Source organism: Manacus vitellinus, unplaced genomic scaffold (genome assembly GCF_001715985.3).
Source record: "Manacus vitellinus isolate BGI_N305 unplaced genomic scaffold, ASM171598v3 scaffold_9_pilon, whole genome shotgun sequence".
NCBI classification, from domain to species: Eukaryota; Metazoa; Chordata; class Aves; order Passeriformes; family Pipridae; genus Manacus; species Manacus vitellinus.
This window is the reverse complement of record NW_021940917.1, coordinates 3,667,081-3,683,890: the sequence shown is the minus strand read 5'-3', so window position 1 is coordinate 3,683,890 and position 16,810 is coordinate 3,667,081.

Genomic DNA, 16,810 nt, shown 5'->3' with positions numbered 1-16,810 from the left:
TATCTACCACAATTTCTGTATATGGTGGTCACTGTCAAGTTGCTTTGGTTTCAAGAGATCACCCATCGTTAGGGTTTCTTGGGTAAAAAAGGACATGCTTTTAGTTTTCCTGTCTAAACGAGTAGGGGTGAAAGGGCAGAAATGTTCCTGAATTTCTTGGTCGGAGCCACTTTGCCCACCTCCTGTTGAGAAAGGTGCAGTGATGTCCAGAGACAAAGCACAGATGACTGGGATGTTTGTAATATTAAAAAGAAACTTAATCTAAAGCACAGAGGATAGCTACAGTCTTTGCTTGACTAATGCCACATGGCACAGATGTCACCATCAACCTACCCTGATGGACGACAGGATTCCTGCAGGGGCAGCACCAGGGAACTCACAGACAGTTAAAAGCTAGCATTGCTGCCTTGAGGAAGTCACTGTTGCCTGATCCATTTGAGATGGTCCAGGTTTGCCTGGGGCAGAAGGTGCAGGGCTGGATCAAAGTGCTATATGCAACTGGACTTGGTGGAACAATGCACAGGGAGCTGTTAAAACTGCTGTCCCTTTCACCAACTCACCCAGCTCAGCAGGATATGGAATAAAGCAGGTGTGCTTTTAGAAACACTGTCATCATTTGTCATCATTTGATGACTGCCCACCAAAGTTTGGATTCAGAGAATCATGAAATAGGCACAGGTCACCTGGGTTTGGGCTTGTTACAGTTGTCTGCCTTTCAGCTTTGAGATTCTGGAACTTACCAGGTGGGTACAAGCTCACCAAGCAGGCAGCAATACAGCTTCCCTCCTAGGACCGATTCTCGTTACGCTTCCCTCTACCAGCAGTCTGGTGATTAAAACCACATTCATAGCATAGCAAGGCACATCACAGAGAGTTTCATATAGAAAGAAAGCAAATCATGCTTGAATGCCTGTGTCTGATCTGTCTTGTGTCTTCCTTGCTATGCTCTCCTGTAAACCAGAATTTCAAGAAAATGTTACACAAAATGTAGCAACTGCTTTTCCCTTAATTTGTGACCAAAACCAGTAACAATATTAGGTGAGGAAAAGCTTATGAGAGATAAGCATTAGCTCTCTGAACAGATATTTCTGTGGAATACTTTATCATCTCCTAAATATCCTTTTAGAGCATTTGGACAGCCATTGCTCTGAACGCTGTTACAGAAGAGCTTGGCTCTTGGAGCAGCTTGCTTAAGCTGCTGCTTGCCATTGTTTCTAAGCCTTATGCTGTTTTTCAAAGCCTCAGTGCAGGCCAAGAGTACATTTGTTTCATTTCTAATTCCTGCATGACAAACACACAAAACAGAAATCCAGTTCTTTCACTCAAGGGAATGAAGGGCTGAGTATAAAAGGTCACGGGCTGAGGGTTGTTACTCTGTAGATTAATGTTCCGGTGGACTTTGGCTGTACATTATAATTTCTACAGAAATAAACCACTCACTTTTGGGGCTCTCTGTCTGAACCACTGTTCCCTTTGCAAAGTAGAGGGCTGCTTCCCCCAGGCCTGCATGACCACGCTGCGTGCATGTTGCAGAGCTGCAGCATACACAACACTACTGGAGACAGCATTGCAATTAGCCATCCTCCTTAGTCAGGAACACTCCAGCAGGAGGTATTGTAACCCAGTGAAGATTGTGGGAGTGGAACTGGAAGAAACAGGTAACACATATGTGCTGAGGATTCCTCTGGGAACTGGGGAGAGGAGACCAAGCTGTTACTCTCTGTACACCTGCTGCTTGGTGTCCTGAAAGACTGCCACTGAACCAAGCTTTCAGCTTCCTCCTGGCCCTTAGTGAGCACATTAGCCTGTGGCTCTGGGCCATATACAGAGTCTTTCCTCAAGGTGGGAAGCTTCCTTCTCCTTTCTTCCACTCTGACATGTGGCAATTGTATTCACTCCCATTTTCTCCAGGTTGACTGTGGGGAAGCTGAGCAGTGTGCTGGTGCTCTTCAGAGTGAGGGGAATTCTGAAGGTGAAAACAGAAGCAGCAGGAGACCACAGTCTCCTGCATATCTCATTAATACATCTTTCATTCCGTTTAGCAACTGGCATAGTAAGCACTGTGACTTTGTTCCCATAGCATTTCATCGTGAGAATGAGTGCAGCTTTGGACAAGATATGTGGTAAATCACTTTAGGAGTTAGTTATGAACTAACCGAGTCAAAATCTTCTCTTGTTCAAGACTCAGAAACACTCTTCCTGCAAATATGTTTGAAGATCTAGGTAACGAGCAAAGACTCTGATGATAATTAGACCTCTAACAATTGTGGTGAGTCAAAGAACAGACCTGTTATATCAGTCTTGAATGTAGTTTTACTAGCCCATTATTTAGCTCTGTTTTTTAACCATCTTGCTTGAAGGTTTGTGTCCGTTCTTCCTTGTCACTTATCTCTCTGTTTCTGGACCTGTAAATTGAAACACAGATCACTAGTAACCTGTTTTAAAAAAATGAAATAGTGAAACGTTAGGTATCACTGAGGATTTAAGGGAGGAAACTTTCATAAAATGTCACTCAACACATTCAAAACTATATCAAACACTTTCTGTACCACAAACATCTACAGACCTCAGTATTCCTTATGAAAAAAAAGCCTCTTTCTTCTTCCTTCTTCCAAAACAGAAGAGTAGAGATTATGGTTGAGAAAATGGGTTGCTTTAGAGGCTTTGTATTTTTTCCAACTCAAAAAATAGAAACTTTATGCATGCACAACAAGGAAAGAGTAACCAGGAAGACTGTATTACATGAAGGTTACTTTCAGTTCATCTTTGTGTTATTCTTAACTGATTCGTTAATTTTTAGAACTTCAAAGCTTTTAAATGTTGTTTGTCCTCTGGGCACCTGGATCTCTCTCAGCTATTAGTCTGAGACTTACAAATTTGAAGATGAGATTTTCAAAGCTGCAGGAAGAATTTGAATGCTTAATTTGGTTGCTTCAAGTCCTGTTGGTATTAAAAGACCTATCCTAAGTGTTTAAAGCCACACACCCATGCTATGTTAAATTCCATTATAATGGTCATGGCAGTGTTAAGCTTATTGATTTGTATTTTTCTTTTCATGCTTAAAGTGTTTATTTAGAAAGTTAAAAATGGATTTGAGTCTGTAGCTAAGGTTCTCAATATGAATGCTTTGCCCTTATTACCAGTACGTCATACATACACACACATACACTCTTTAGCGTAATGGCAGCTGCTAAATAAAAGGCACACCACACAGACAGCTCTCACTCCTTGAGCATGCCAAATCTAGGAGCTGCAGACATCTCAGGGAGTGGAACAATCACTTGGAGCTTACTGGGTTACTGGCAGCACCCAACAAAATGAGACCATTATGACAGACCTTTAAAAGACACTTGTGTTATACATATTTTGGACTTCATAGACTTAATGGTTAGAAAATGAGGTTTGGTGGCAAATGGTGCATGGTATATCAGTGCTGAATTGCTGTAAACTTGGTTATCAGAAGCTTCGATTTTCTTCTTAAAAGTAGTCCTAATTAAAGTGCTTAATTGTACTGTAGCTTTAATATTTAAGGGTTAACAGTTAAGTAAGCCTTGTTTAACTGAGAAACAGCTTCTGGACAAAATATAGGGGAGAACAAATATGTTTATGTCTGTGATATGTGTGAGTGAGCAAATTGCAATTAATCCTTTACTAACGAAAGACAATCTTATACAAAACTTACTCCTTAACTTAGTTTGTCAGATGTGCTTCTTTTTCATCTAGAATGAGATTCCTCTTATTCCTTTCATCACCACCCCAGCCTTCTTTTTCTATCTAGGAAATAAAAGCATAATATCACTTAGACATTTGGGAGATCATCTGATCCAAAAATCAAACAAACTAAACATTATGAAATGCATTGTCTATGCATGGTATGTTTAAGGTCTTGTAAGGTTGTTGTAATACATTTGTAATGTCTATGTTCTATGACTTTAAGAAATTGCAAGGACAAACCACTTCAACAGCACACTCAGTTTTTTTCATGGAAAGCCTTAAGGAACAGGGATGGTGAATTCATCCTAGGCTGGCAATATCATTCCATATGGCTCGACCAGCAAGAAGTATTACAAGTTCTTTTAATTCCCACAGTGGTATTATCTTTAAAGAAGAACATCCCATGGTGAAATGTTGCACTTTGTTCTGCCTGATATAAATAACTGTATTAGGTTAATATGATTAATGCTAATGAGACTCTGAACCTCATCCAGAAATTCTGTCATTAAAGCACATTTACTACTGATGAATTAATTAGTAAAATACAAATCAACTTTTAAGCAGGATGTGTGCCAGGGCTATTCCAAAAATGCCATCATCCTAGCATTTTCTCTGTGGTGCTTCAGCTTAAATATCCAAGAAAAGTATAGAAGATACAAATACACTGTTTGTGTGTGTTCTGACACTGAACCTCAGCACCCAGAGAGCAAAATTTAGCACAGGGGGAAGGAAAAAAGTAGAGTAGATATTTACCAGCATCTTCACCTCAGGGGACTGCCTCTTGACACAGTTCCCACCTGTTTACACCCTCTTTTCTGTTATATTTTGGAGGAAAAAAGAGAGGAATATTTGGCAAGATTTTGTGAATAGCAGAATATAATTCTGGATGTATTTGGAGTACTATAGGTCATGACTGACCTTCTCATGAGATGTCTGTGGGCAGTTCTCAAACAACATACAAGAAAATTTTAGGAATCACAATTAGCACTGGAAAGATGGTTAGCTTCAATTCTCTGATATTTAAAGAGGTTCTAGTTCCTTTCTAATTTACTTAAACTCTATTGAAATTGAGAGATTAACAAATTCAAGGTGACATGAACCAAAATGATTATGTAGTCAGGTTTCTGCTGACATCACTGTGTTTCTGTAACATAAACTTTCCAGTCATTTTTCATCAAGCCTGTTGCTCCTTTTTGAGCTCAGGCATCCACTTTTGACTCCACTACGCCTCCAGGTGAATTGTTCTTACGACTGATGATGCTGCTTTATTATTACCCATCCCTGTTATTTTTTTTCTGTTAATTCAAACCAAACCTCCCACAGTTTGGGTTTCACTGCAAGAGTACTGAGCTCAGTTCAGCAGCAAGAGAGGAGACTATGCCTGACCTGTACTAACCTCCATAAGGGTTGAAAAAATTTGAGTTGTTAATTTACGATCACATTCTTAAATCAGTTGTATGATGGCCACTCAACTATTTCATGGCCTCTTTTAAAACCCCCGCTACTTTGTTGGCCTGAGAAGCAAGTTTATCATGGGATATGCATTTGCTAAGGACTGTTATCCTGATTTTCTGTAGTCATTATGTGAAGCTATATGGAGTTTGGTTAGAGGCTGGCTCATCTTTTATTGATCCCCAGGAGAAGCTGGTTGCTTAAGAAAACTGGGAAGTGGACAAGTTTTAGCCTTATCAAAATGTTCACACTCTCATAAAAGAAATTAGCTAGTTAAGCTGATTATGGACTGATAAGAAAATATCAAGTTAACTTGAAAAACTCCCTGGTAAAAATGTGTCAGTTTCAGTTCACTTATTTAGTCAGGCTCTTATACTGACATGTAAAACCTTTAATCCATTGATATCAACCAAGGTAGTGCCATCTACATTCTCCTGTCTGCTACTTGTTTTCATTTAATATATTAAGTATGTTTAGTGGTATTGTAGAAGGGCTAAAAAAGAGAGACTCGATATCAAAAACTGCAGTCCTTTCCACATGGTTGCATTAGGCAACAGAGACATGATTCTGTTATTCCTTTGCCTGGCAAAAGAGAGCAGACACATGACCCAGACACATGTCCAACAGACATGGTATTGTGTTGGTGCGTGGCAAAGGACAGAAGGTCAGGCCTGTGTGTGCAAATTCCCCACACTAGGGGATTGAGTGCTCACTGTGCACACTGTAATTACATCTCTACCACACGCAGGCTGCAAAAATTGCCTTTCTTGAGAAAACAGACATAGGACAAAATTGTGATGCTGTCACCAGTCCATTTAAAAAGAACGATAGGCTTGTTCCTTGGTACCTGAGTACCTGTAAGAGATAAACAGGCAGGACCACAGAGTATGCACCCAATTTACCCTCTAACTGATCCACAGGGACAGGAAGGTACATATCATCAGTCAGAAAGCACACATGGGGACAGTATGCCTTTGCAACACCTTGTATGTAATTAAGTTGTACTGTAGAGCAGAGCACGTAGCAATTACTCTCACCAGATGAATGTAGTTCATAAAATGAACCCTCTGGTTTGGTAAGGACTTTGGTCAGGGATTCACATCATACGCAACAGTGTCGCTATCTTTTGTTCGATATTTTCTTACAGACTCTAAAGGCAAAAACTTCTTGAATATTTGGAATCCACATAGTTACCACCATTATATTTCCACATTAAGATACACATTATCAAGAGCTTCTTTAAAATACACTTGCAAGTACAAAATACAGTTTTGCATATAATTTTGTATATACTTAGTAATATATAAATGTAAAGTCAGTAATTACATATGCAAACATACAGAGCTGTGATCAGCGTTGAGAGATGTCTGGAATGTGTCTGACACTAAATTGCTGGGCCAAGGAATTTTGAATTGGACTGATGTTATTATTCTTCCAATTATGTCCATCATCATTACCTGACGAATCTCATGTACAGGGTGTGTTTAACCATGATCTCTAGCTCCTATTCCACTTCCTGTTGGAAAGTTATTGCTCTCTGCAGCATTGGAAACACATTTATTTCTAGTTCAACTTCCTTTCTTATCCTTTTTTTATTATTATTTCTGTTAGATTTTGTGTTTGGTTTTTTTTTTTTTTTAATTTCTGGGGTTTTTTATAAAACAATTCTTCAGAAGAAAACTAAATCCAGAGTTTCTGGATGTGAAGGCCTGTATTTAGACTTCTATAATGAGATTTATGGTTTATAAACAAATAATTCATCATCAAAGTTGTTGAGAACCCATAATTACCATCAACTTCAGTATGTATCTCGTTTCCACAAATCAAGAGCTGTGCAGGCTGGTTTTGAAAATATGCAGACCAGTGATGGTCTGTTTTTAAAACTATTTGTGAAACTAGTGGCAAATCTAGAACTGAGGAATTCCTAGCTTCCTATGAGTGATCCATTTATTATTATAGGTGGTTACAAAAACACAGATAATTTCCTTAAAATTCTATCTTGTTTTAACTGGAAATTCATTAGTTGTTTAAAGCATAAGGTAATTGTACACCAAGCCCATGGACCCAACCTTTTTTTTTTTTAACAGCATAAGAAGCTACAAACCCAAAATCAGTCTTGCAGATTGGCTCCCTGGTACATGACTGTTTGTAAATCCTTACATATATAATTTTTCATCACCGAAATGTTCTAGCAATATAAACCATTTGCTAATTTCCAAGAAAGACTCTTTGTATGTCAGCGCTAAACAAAAGTGAAAGGAAACTGTTGATGAGGACAGTCTCAAAACACCTACCCATTGTGTAAACTTGCAAGGGAATGCAACTGGTTATTTAATATTTTCTTACAATGACTAAAATATTTTTGACTTTGGAGAGAGATACTTAATGGTCAGAGTAGATCACTCTAAAGGGATTATCTTTCTTCAGCTCTGCTTTTTACTTGCATTTTTGTTTTATGAAGCTCATTTATGAAGCTTATTTATGAAGCTCATATTCAGTTTTTGTTGTAACTGTTTCGTTGTGCTACCCTCCTTCCACCACATCCTCTCTAGAACGATCTGCATGTTGCTGTTTGCTAAAGCTGTGTTAGATCAATTCTCTGTAAGGAGATGTTTCAGGTTTTCTTTTATTCAAAGCTTTGCAGGAGGAAGCATGGAAGCAAAGTCAGAAAAGTTAAGACTTTCTAACTTTAGTTCCTAGACGTGGCAAGATGAAAGCCTGCAGAAAATATTGCCTGAGACAATTATGTGAAGATGAAAAAGGAAAATATATTAGTTTGACACTGGGAAATGCTTTGAAAAGAGTCTTTTCCTGATGGTGTAAATTAGGGGGGTAGTATCCATTAACAATAGAACTCTTGCTAATGAAAAAGACTTCGTATCTAGATTCCAAGCTTTATTTTGTTCCTGTTTTAACAGTCTGTGATGTCTGTAAGTACTTTACTGATATTCTCATATACTGAATGAAGCTGACATTCATTAACTAGTTTTTGGCTTCTGAGTATGCTTCGAGCTTAATTAATGTATTTAGGCAGTTAGGAGCTACATTTTCATGGAAATGAGAGTATAACCAGTGGAACACCTACTGATTGGTTTTTATGTATAAATAGAGACACACTTGGGAATGGACATGGGCAATGAAAAAATACAAACAAAAAGTTTCTCTGTTTAGGGTAAAACAGAAAGAATACATAGGAAAATATGAATCATTGAAGAAGTTACTGGAAGAAATGTGACAATTATGGATGTTATAAGAAAGGGGTTTTGGTTTTTTTTCCTTTTTATGTCGTCTTGATTAGACATTTCATTACTGTGATGCCTTTCCAGCTTGTAGCTAATTAGCTATGGTTGATCAGAAGATATCACAAAAATGCCTTGTACCGTATCACCATGTCATTGGAGGTAGCATAGGGCCAAAACTTGCCAAAAAGCTCCTGGAATCAGCCTGCAAAGGCTGAAAAACTTCCACTGAAAGGGACTAGGTATCAGACACAGCACAGAATTACAAAATGAAATTGCTGTACAGGGTGCATGGTACAGCAATATGCAAAAGGAATTGGAACCTATGCATGATGGTGACATACTGGTTTATGGGATGTTTATCACTAAAAGGGTTGTCAGAGCCTCTCACTAAAGGAAGGAAAGAAACAGAGCAGAGAGACCACACACAGAGTAAGCTGGCACAGGAACAGGGTCATTTCTCAAGCCTTTTCTCCACGTCCACTTCAGATTATTCATACTTCCATTTAATCTGTTGTTTGTGCCTTGTATTAATGAATAATTTGCATTAATGAAGAGCTATTCAATGTCTAAAAATAAGTTAAGTTGGACAACCCTAAATAAGGGACAATAGTAGGGAAGCTTTTTCAGGAAAAGGGGTATTGTGCAAGGCAAGGTTGCTTTCTTTAATGAATGAATCTCAAAATTAGGATTTGCAGGCTCAAGCAATTTCACGTCACAGGCTTAACTTGCTATGTAAACAATTTTTATATCAAAATATGTACCTTGAAATACATGAGATATTTCTGGGTGTCTGATGTACGGGTGAAATGTATCTCTTGATATAAATAATTTGGAGAAGATATTCTATAAATAAATATGAGCGAGGAAATGTTTCTGTTTTGCTGAGATGAAATAAAATTATTTTGAAAAATTTATTCTGATTCATGAAAAATATTTGGATCAAACTGATCCTGTTAAGTGAGAGGTGAAGGGGAAAGACTTTTTTGTCCTCAGAATAGAAGGGATTATTCACTTGCTGATTTATTTCCTTCTTCTCTCTGTCTCTCTCCTTTACTTATATTATCTGAGGCTAAATGACGTAGTGCTGAATGGTAAAAGCATAAGGGTTTGTAGTGACAGTGTTGCTGCCTCTGTTGATTCCATTAATCTTTGAGACTCCACACAGGTGGCCCTGAGGGTGTCCACTGCAGCCACCCAGCTCATTAGGCTCTTGATGCAAGTGCAGGACAGGCAGCATGAAGGTGCTGTGCCCTGACTGCTTATACTCTCAAAGTCAGCTGCTCTACAAGGAGGATTTGGGGTCATTACTTGGCTACTGAGGCAGCTATAGAAGTTCACACCTACTAAACTGTCCAAGGGGAGCAGGGATTTTGGTGCCTCTCTCTCCTAACTGCATAGCATAGGACTTCTACAGCAAAGAGGTCTCATTTCCACAGGAAGGGTACATCTCAGAGCAGCCAAAATTTTGGGGTCTGTCTCTTCTCCAACAAGAGTATTTGCTCGTGGTGCAATATTCATATCACAAGTTTTATGATTCCTTCCAGTGATGTAACTTCAGCTGTGGTGTGATGCTGTGAAAGTCATTTATACAAATCAAGTAAGGAACCACTCAGGGAGACTTTGCATGGTCTGCCAATCGATTCCTGTCTGCACTGGGAGGAAACTCTCTGTGAGTGAGAAAACATCTCTGGTTTTTAGCTGTTGGGTGCTAAAAATGCAACAGTCTTATATCTCAGATCAGTGGTTCCACTGCTCTGCTATCACATGACCAAAAGGTTTTAGTAAAAGTTGTAAGAAGGAACATTTAGGGACCCGTAATAAATACTTAAGCAATTACATGAGACAGAAGGAAATGTTTTGGGTTTTTTTTTTATGTAGGTGCACAAAAAATAAGCTTGGACTCACAGCTCAAACCATATTTCAATAGCATTTGGCACTTAAATATATGTGTTGATCAGAGTTTCCATAAATGATGCTAATAGGCAAGATGGTTTAATAATCTTAGGTGAGGATGTTCTATAGTATAATGAGCTTTTTTGTAAAATAAGTAACTGTCAGATTTATTTTCCTGCAGTCTATTAATGTTTTGGTAAAGTTGGGCCAATGTTTCGATAACTGTTAAAAAAACTATATAAAATGAAACCACTGAATTCTCATGATTCTACATAAAATCTTCTAAAACTGAAACTAAGCAAGTACAATTTCACAGTCATGTACATGCGGATGTGATTGATGTGATGTGATGGTAGATCAAAGAAACTGGAGATCAGTCATTCAGTTTCTTCACTTGGCAAGACAAATGCCTTGTTTTAGGTTGCAGAGAAGAAGTTTAAAACCAACTTTGCCTTCTAGCTAGAGGTCACAAGTTGTGATACTGGAGCAGCATTTCAGCTTGGACAGTGACCTAGAACACCTTTAAAACAGGATTGTGAAACTGTGTGTGAGTGCAGAGAAAACACAGATAGGTAGAAGTTTACTGGGTTCAATGAAAAAATTACAGCAAAACCCCTGCCTGCTAGCTGAACAATTAAGTTTAGATTTCTTGCCCTTCCCTAGGTACGAAAGTAATGTCACTGTTTTTAAAACTTGGTTTTATTAAAATCTAATGATTTTATGGTGGAGAAAACAGACCAGGGTTTACAGTTTCTGTAAGTCTTCAGTATTTAACCTGTCCTTTGGGTCCCTGAAAACATCCAATGCCCTCAAATTCCTAGTGAGTTCGTAAGATCTTTATCCTGTTACTAAAGTTTAGACAATCACATTAGGGAACACTACATGAACTTAGGCTAATCAGGTCCTGAAATGACTGTAAACTTCCCATAGATACAAAGGGCAGAGACTGTAGTCCTTAGGATCTTAGATACAGCCCAGCCTCATTTTCATAAAGGTTAGGAAATGCCAGTATTTGGTTGCTGTTGACTGATCTGTGCTGATGCCACCCTGCAGGTTCTCCTGGCAGGCCCATTGCTGCTGCCCATCTGCTCCCCACTTCCCAGCCAGGTCTCCCCAGCTTCTGTGGATGGGCAGGAGGCTGGGGGAGGTGCCAGGCCTCGCTGATGTGCAGAAGTACAAAGCACTACCTTAATCCCCAAGGTAGTACTGGGGGTTCTCATGCAATACAGAGAGAAGAAGTGTTATCCCTGGCCCTTTTTTGTTGCAGAGGATGGCAAGCACAGCAAGCCACTTCATGCCTAGAGACATACACCCAGGGTCTTATCTTAATTATCCATAATCCTGTCAGCTGTCTCTAACTTTTTAGACATACACAGTAGAAAGAGCAGGTATGTAAACACAGGTGAATGAGAGGCTGTACTTGCACACCTCCTGTACAACAGGTACAGGAGGTGTGCTGTTTCCTGCTCTTTGAGTACAAGGTAAAAACACAGACAAGATGTTGACCAGCAGAACTGAATTGCTCTGGTGCCAGCTGAGACAGATTACAAAGTACCCAGACAGGTTACAGGTGCAATCATAGGTTGCATGTTTTTAACTGACACATCTCCAGCAGATTACACCATTTTCAGAAGTACTTAGGTGCTGACATCTGGGATTTGCATCTTAGGTGGGCAAAAGGGGTTAACCACATTTACAAGATAAATTCAGTGTAAAACATCAGCTCTAGAGAACTTCATCTGTGTTCTTTGGTTTTAGGAAGACTTTTTACTTCATTTGAATTTTTGGTTCACCTGACTAGTTTGAGGTGTTTTCCATGATGATGATGATGACAATTGTTTTCAAAAACCAAACGTAGCCTCAGGTTTTCTCCCCATCTATTTCTTATTATTTATTGTGGCCATTAAAGAGAACACTGAAATAATTAATGTTAGAGCAGAAGTTGTGATTTAGACATTGGAGCACTCCTATCAGCACATAAGTTCAAGCACATTTTCAGTGCTGTACCATTGCCAGTTTACCCATGAGCCAGGTTACGTTTGTCACTGTGATTACAAGTCTCTCTCATGGGGGGAAAAAAAAGAAAACGAGAGAGCATTTTCTGAAAATCTACAGTTTCATCCTCAGAATGAAAACAAGTTGTCTGTCTGCCAAGCAGAAGGATGGGTCTTATATCATATCAGTGAGCTGACCATGCTTTCTCCTCTCCTCTGTAGTCTAGCAGTACAAATTCATGTTCATTTGCACACAGGTGTTCAGCGTTCCCAGCAGTCAAGTGACAAGAGATTTGAGTTTATTTCATTCCAGGATTTTTACTTTCCAATTTAATGTAGTAACTTCAGTCATTTCTTGAGCACAAAGGACTCCTATGGCTGTTTCCTGAGAAACCACTTGGATGGGAATGGGACAGCATTTTCTGCTGTCTTTCTGCCAAGTCTCCTGTTTCAAAAATTAGCTTTTAGGATTTCCCATTAAAAAGCTGAAGAAGAAGAAAGAAAGATTGCCACAACAATTACAGCAGAAAATAATCCTTCCTTACCAACAGCTATGGAACTTCCTGGTTTAACTTTGCAACCTTGGCCCTACTAGTCAGAGCTACGAATTAACCCCTACACTGCTTGACTGCTGTTACCATTTATTATTCATGTTGCTGCATGGATGCTCCAGTCAGTGACTGAAGTCCTTTTGCTAAACACTACACAAGTGTGAAGCATAAAGACAGCCCCTGACCTCACCTCAAGGGCCTGATAGTTGCAGAGTTTGATCAAACACCCCCTTTTGTGCTTCTGCTGAAATCTTCTCCTTATGTTGTCACATTTATGCTCCATCTAATAGCTAAATAGTAATTAATAATTAAATAAGGGAAAACTACTGAGGCTCTGTCTTGTCTGTTTTAACTCTGCATGAACCCAGTTAATTTATAGTTAAATCTCTTCTGCACTACACCACTGTAGCCATGGTACCCTATCATGTACTTACATACAAGCCTGCAAGAAGAGAGGCTGTTAATGGGCTCCTATAGCACTTCTATATGATGGAAAGAACACAAACCTTGCATCCAAAGGTCTCTGAGCCCTCTTATACTTCTGGATTTTTTTCTGGGTTGACTTCAAATACTGCTGTGTGCACTATTACACTGTAAAAGCAGTGAAGTCTGGTCTTTATTCTTACTTTATTTGCAGGAAGAAAAAAGGCTTGAAAAAAAAAAGTCTTTGAAATTGCTTATGACAGCTTATCATGAACATCATTGTTATCCTGTCAGAGAAAATACAGTAGCTTTCATTCCAGTGGAAGAGTATCCGCACTGGACAGATTCTGATCTAAATTATATAGCATAGATACAGAGCAGTTCTTTAGTTTTCCTGATTTATTGTAGTACAACTGAGCTCAAAGTAGGTCTTACTATTTAATCTGCAGATTAATATTTTATTCATATTTAGAAATATTGCCAAAATGATCCAAGATATTAATAGAAAGAGACCAACACAATGAAGAAGTAGATTGTTTTCCAAATCTCCTTCCCAGAAATCTACTACAGACTGGCTGAAGATTACAGCAACATATGAAATAGTAATTGCTTCAGATGCCTTAGATGAAATCCACAGAATAAATGCATATTAAAAGATTCGGGTCAGAAATGTAACAGGTCCATATAGAGATTTCTGAAGAGAAATGCCAGTGCCTATGTGAATTTTTAAGAACCTGCTACATTTGCAGTCATCCCAGACAGGGACTCTCAGGAACTGTTCTTGCAGTGATATTCCTGGTCTGAATGATGATCTGCAACAGAAAAGGGAAGCACCTGTTGTACACGGGAATTTGGTTTTCTCTGTTTCACTAAATGTTACTTTTCCCCATTCCACTTTCAGAGGCAGGGGTTGGTCATATACGCAACTGCTGTGTATAGAAAATCACACCAAGATTAGATTGAAGGAGAACTCAATGTTGGACAATCAAGGACCCAAAGTTCAGAATTACCAGATGTCAGTCTCTCCTGTGTAGTCCCTATGATAAATTTGTTAGGTGTATGCTTTTACAGTGGTTTCCACTTGGTCCCTGTCTTGCTTGTGAATAGACCACTACTCAGCTGATTAGAGGCTTTTCTGTATACTCCTCCCTTTGCTGCATGGCTGGGGCATATTGGGGTGATTTCAATGTGAAAGTCTTGCTCTGTTCTTAGGGCAGTTTTTCTTCCTGGGATTTTCTGAGGTGAACATCAAAATTTTGTGCCAGAACCAAAGAAAAATTGGACTTTGTGTTTTGACTTCAAAAGATTTTGTACCTGCCTGCCAAACACTGGGCTGGTTGGCTAGGTCCCCTGAATGACATGTGTCATGAGGTAGACATTGTACGAGACAATCCCTAAGGACAAATACAGAAAGATGAACAAGGAGAGAAAGGGAGAAAGGACCAATGGGGACAAAAGCAAGTCCTGTATCTCTGTGGGGCTTAGAATGCCCTAGTCAATATGAGCAGGTGATACCTCCCTACAAACTCCACATCTTCAACAACTTGTGATACCTTCCTCTTGCTTTGGGGAAAGAAGCCCTATTCACTCCTTTCTTTCACAGTATAGTCACTAAAAGAAGAAAGCAATGTACCTAACCTTTCATTGGAAGCAGTAGGAGTAGAAGGGGAACACGCATAGTCTGTTTCTTCTCTACCCAGGACAACAAAGTATTGTTCCAGAAGGCTTACAAGTTTCCTCTGAGTTGGCAAAGGAATATTCTCTTTCCAGGTCATGGGAAATGAATTCAAAATGTCTCTCAGAGGAGGTCTGCAAACAAATGTTCATAATGGGAGATATTGAGAATATCATTAATAAATCTGGTTGTCCTTTTGTTGATTCTGTTGATACCTTATGTAACTTTTCACTTTCTCACCCTCGGTAGCCTAATCTTTCTAGTCTTGCTCAAGAAGAAGTAGTACTTTACTTCCTCATGTATTCCCAGAGATGTGATGTGATGACTCCTGTGACTGGCATGTTTGAATAGAAGGATACAGGCTCTTTGGGAAGGACAGGCAGGGGAGATGAGGAGGGGTATCACCCTCTATATCAATGACCAGGTAGATACAGGGAGCTCTACCTGGGTATTGATGAGGAGCCGATTGAAAGCTTATGGGTCAGGATTAAAAGGAGGGCAGGGACAGGTGGCATTATAGACCACTAGACAAGGAAGACGAGCAGATGAGTCCCTCCATAGACCAATGGGATCTACTTCATGTTTACAAGCCCTGTGCTTCATGGGAGACTCCAACAACATTGATATCTATTGGAAGCAGATGTCAAGCAGCACAGCAGGGAATTAAGCTACCCAGGAGGTTCCTGGAATGCCTTCACTACAGTTTTCTTCTCCAAGTGGTAGAGAAGCCAACAAGGAGAGTTGCTGTGCTGGACCTTGTTCTCACCAACAAGCAGGGGCTGGTGGGGGACGTGAAGCTCAAGGACAGCTGTGGTTGCAGTGACCATGAAATTGTGGAATTTGAGATCCTTAGGGCAGCAAGGAGGGAGCACAGCAAACTCACTGCCCTGTACTTCAGGAGAGCTGGCTTGGCCTCTCCTTGGTGGAATGCCATGGAATAAAGCCCTGGAAGGAAAAAGGCCCCAGGAAACCTGACTAATATTCAAGGACCATCTCCTTCAAGCTCAAGAATGATGCATCCCAATGAAAGTAAGGCCAAAATGTCAGGATGCCTGCATGGATGAACATGGAGCTCCAGGGCAAATTCAAACACAAAAAGGAAGCCTACAGAGAGTGGGAGCAGGGACAGATAGTCTGGGAGGAATACAGATGGATTGTCCAAGTATGCAGGGTTTAGATTAGGAAAGCTAAATCCCTGACCAGGGACATCAAGTACACAAGAAAAGCTTCTATAGGAACACTGGTGATAAAAGGAAGACTAAGGAAAATGTGGGCCATTTCCCAAAGGAAAGAGGAGGAGAAGGTCGAGAAGGCTCAATGACTTTTTCGCCTCTTTCTTCACCAATATGTTCTTCAGACACACCTCTCGAATTGCAGAAGGTGAAGGCACAGATTGAGAGAATTAAGATCCACCCTGTAGGAGAAGATCTGGTTCAAGAACATCTAAGGAACATGAATGTTCATAAGTCCACAGGACCTGATGAGATGCATCCATGGATCCTGAGACAACCTCAGGTTAAGCCACTATCCACAATATTTGAGAAGTTTCATCAGTCCAGTGAGGATCCCACTGACTGGAAAAGTGAAAATATAACCCCCATTTTTAAGAAAACACGTGGAAATACAGGCCAGTCAGTCTCACCTCAGTGTCTGGCAAGATCATGGAGCAGAACTTAGGCTAAGACTCATGGAAAACAATCAGATTATTGGTAACAGCCAACACAGCTTTACTAATGGCAAATCATGCCTGACAAATTTGGTGACTTTTTACTACAGGGTTATAGCATTGCCACATAAGGGAAGAGCAACTGACATCATTTACCTGGACTTGTGCAAAGCCTTTCCCACTGTCCCACACAACAGGTT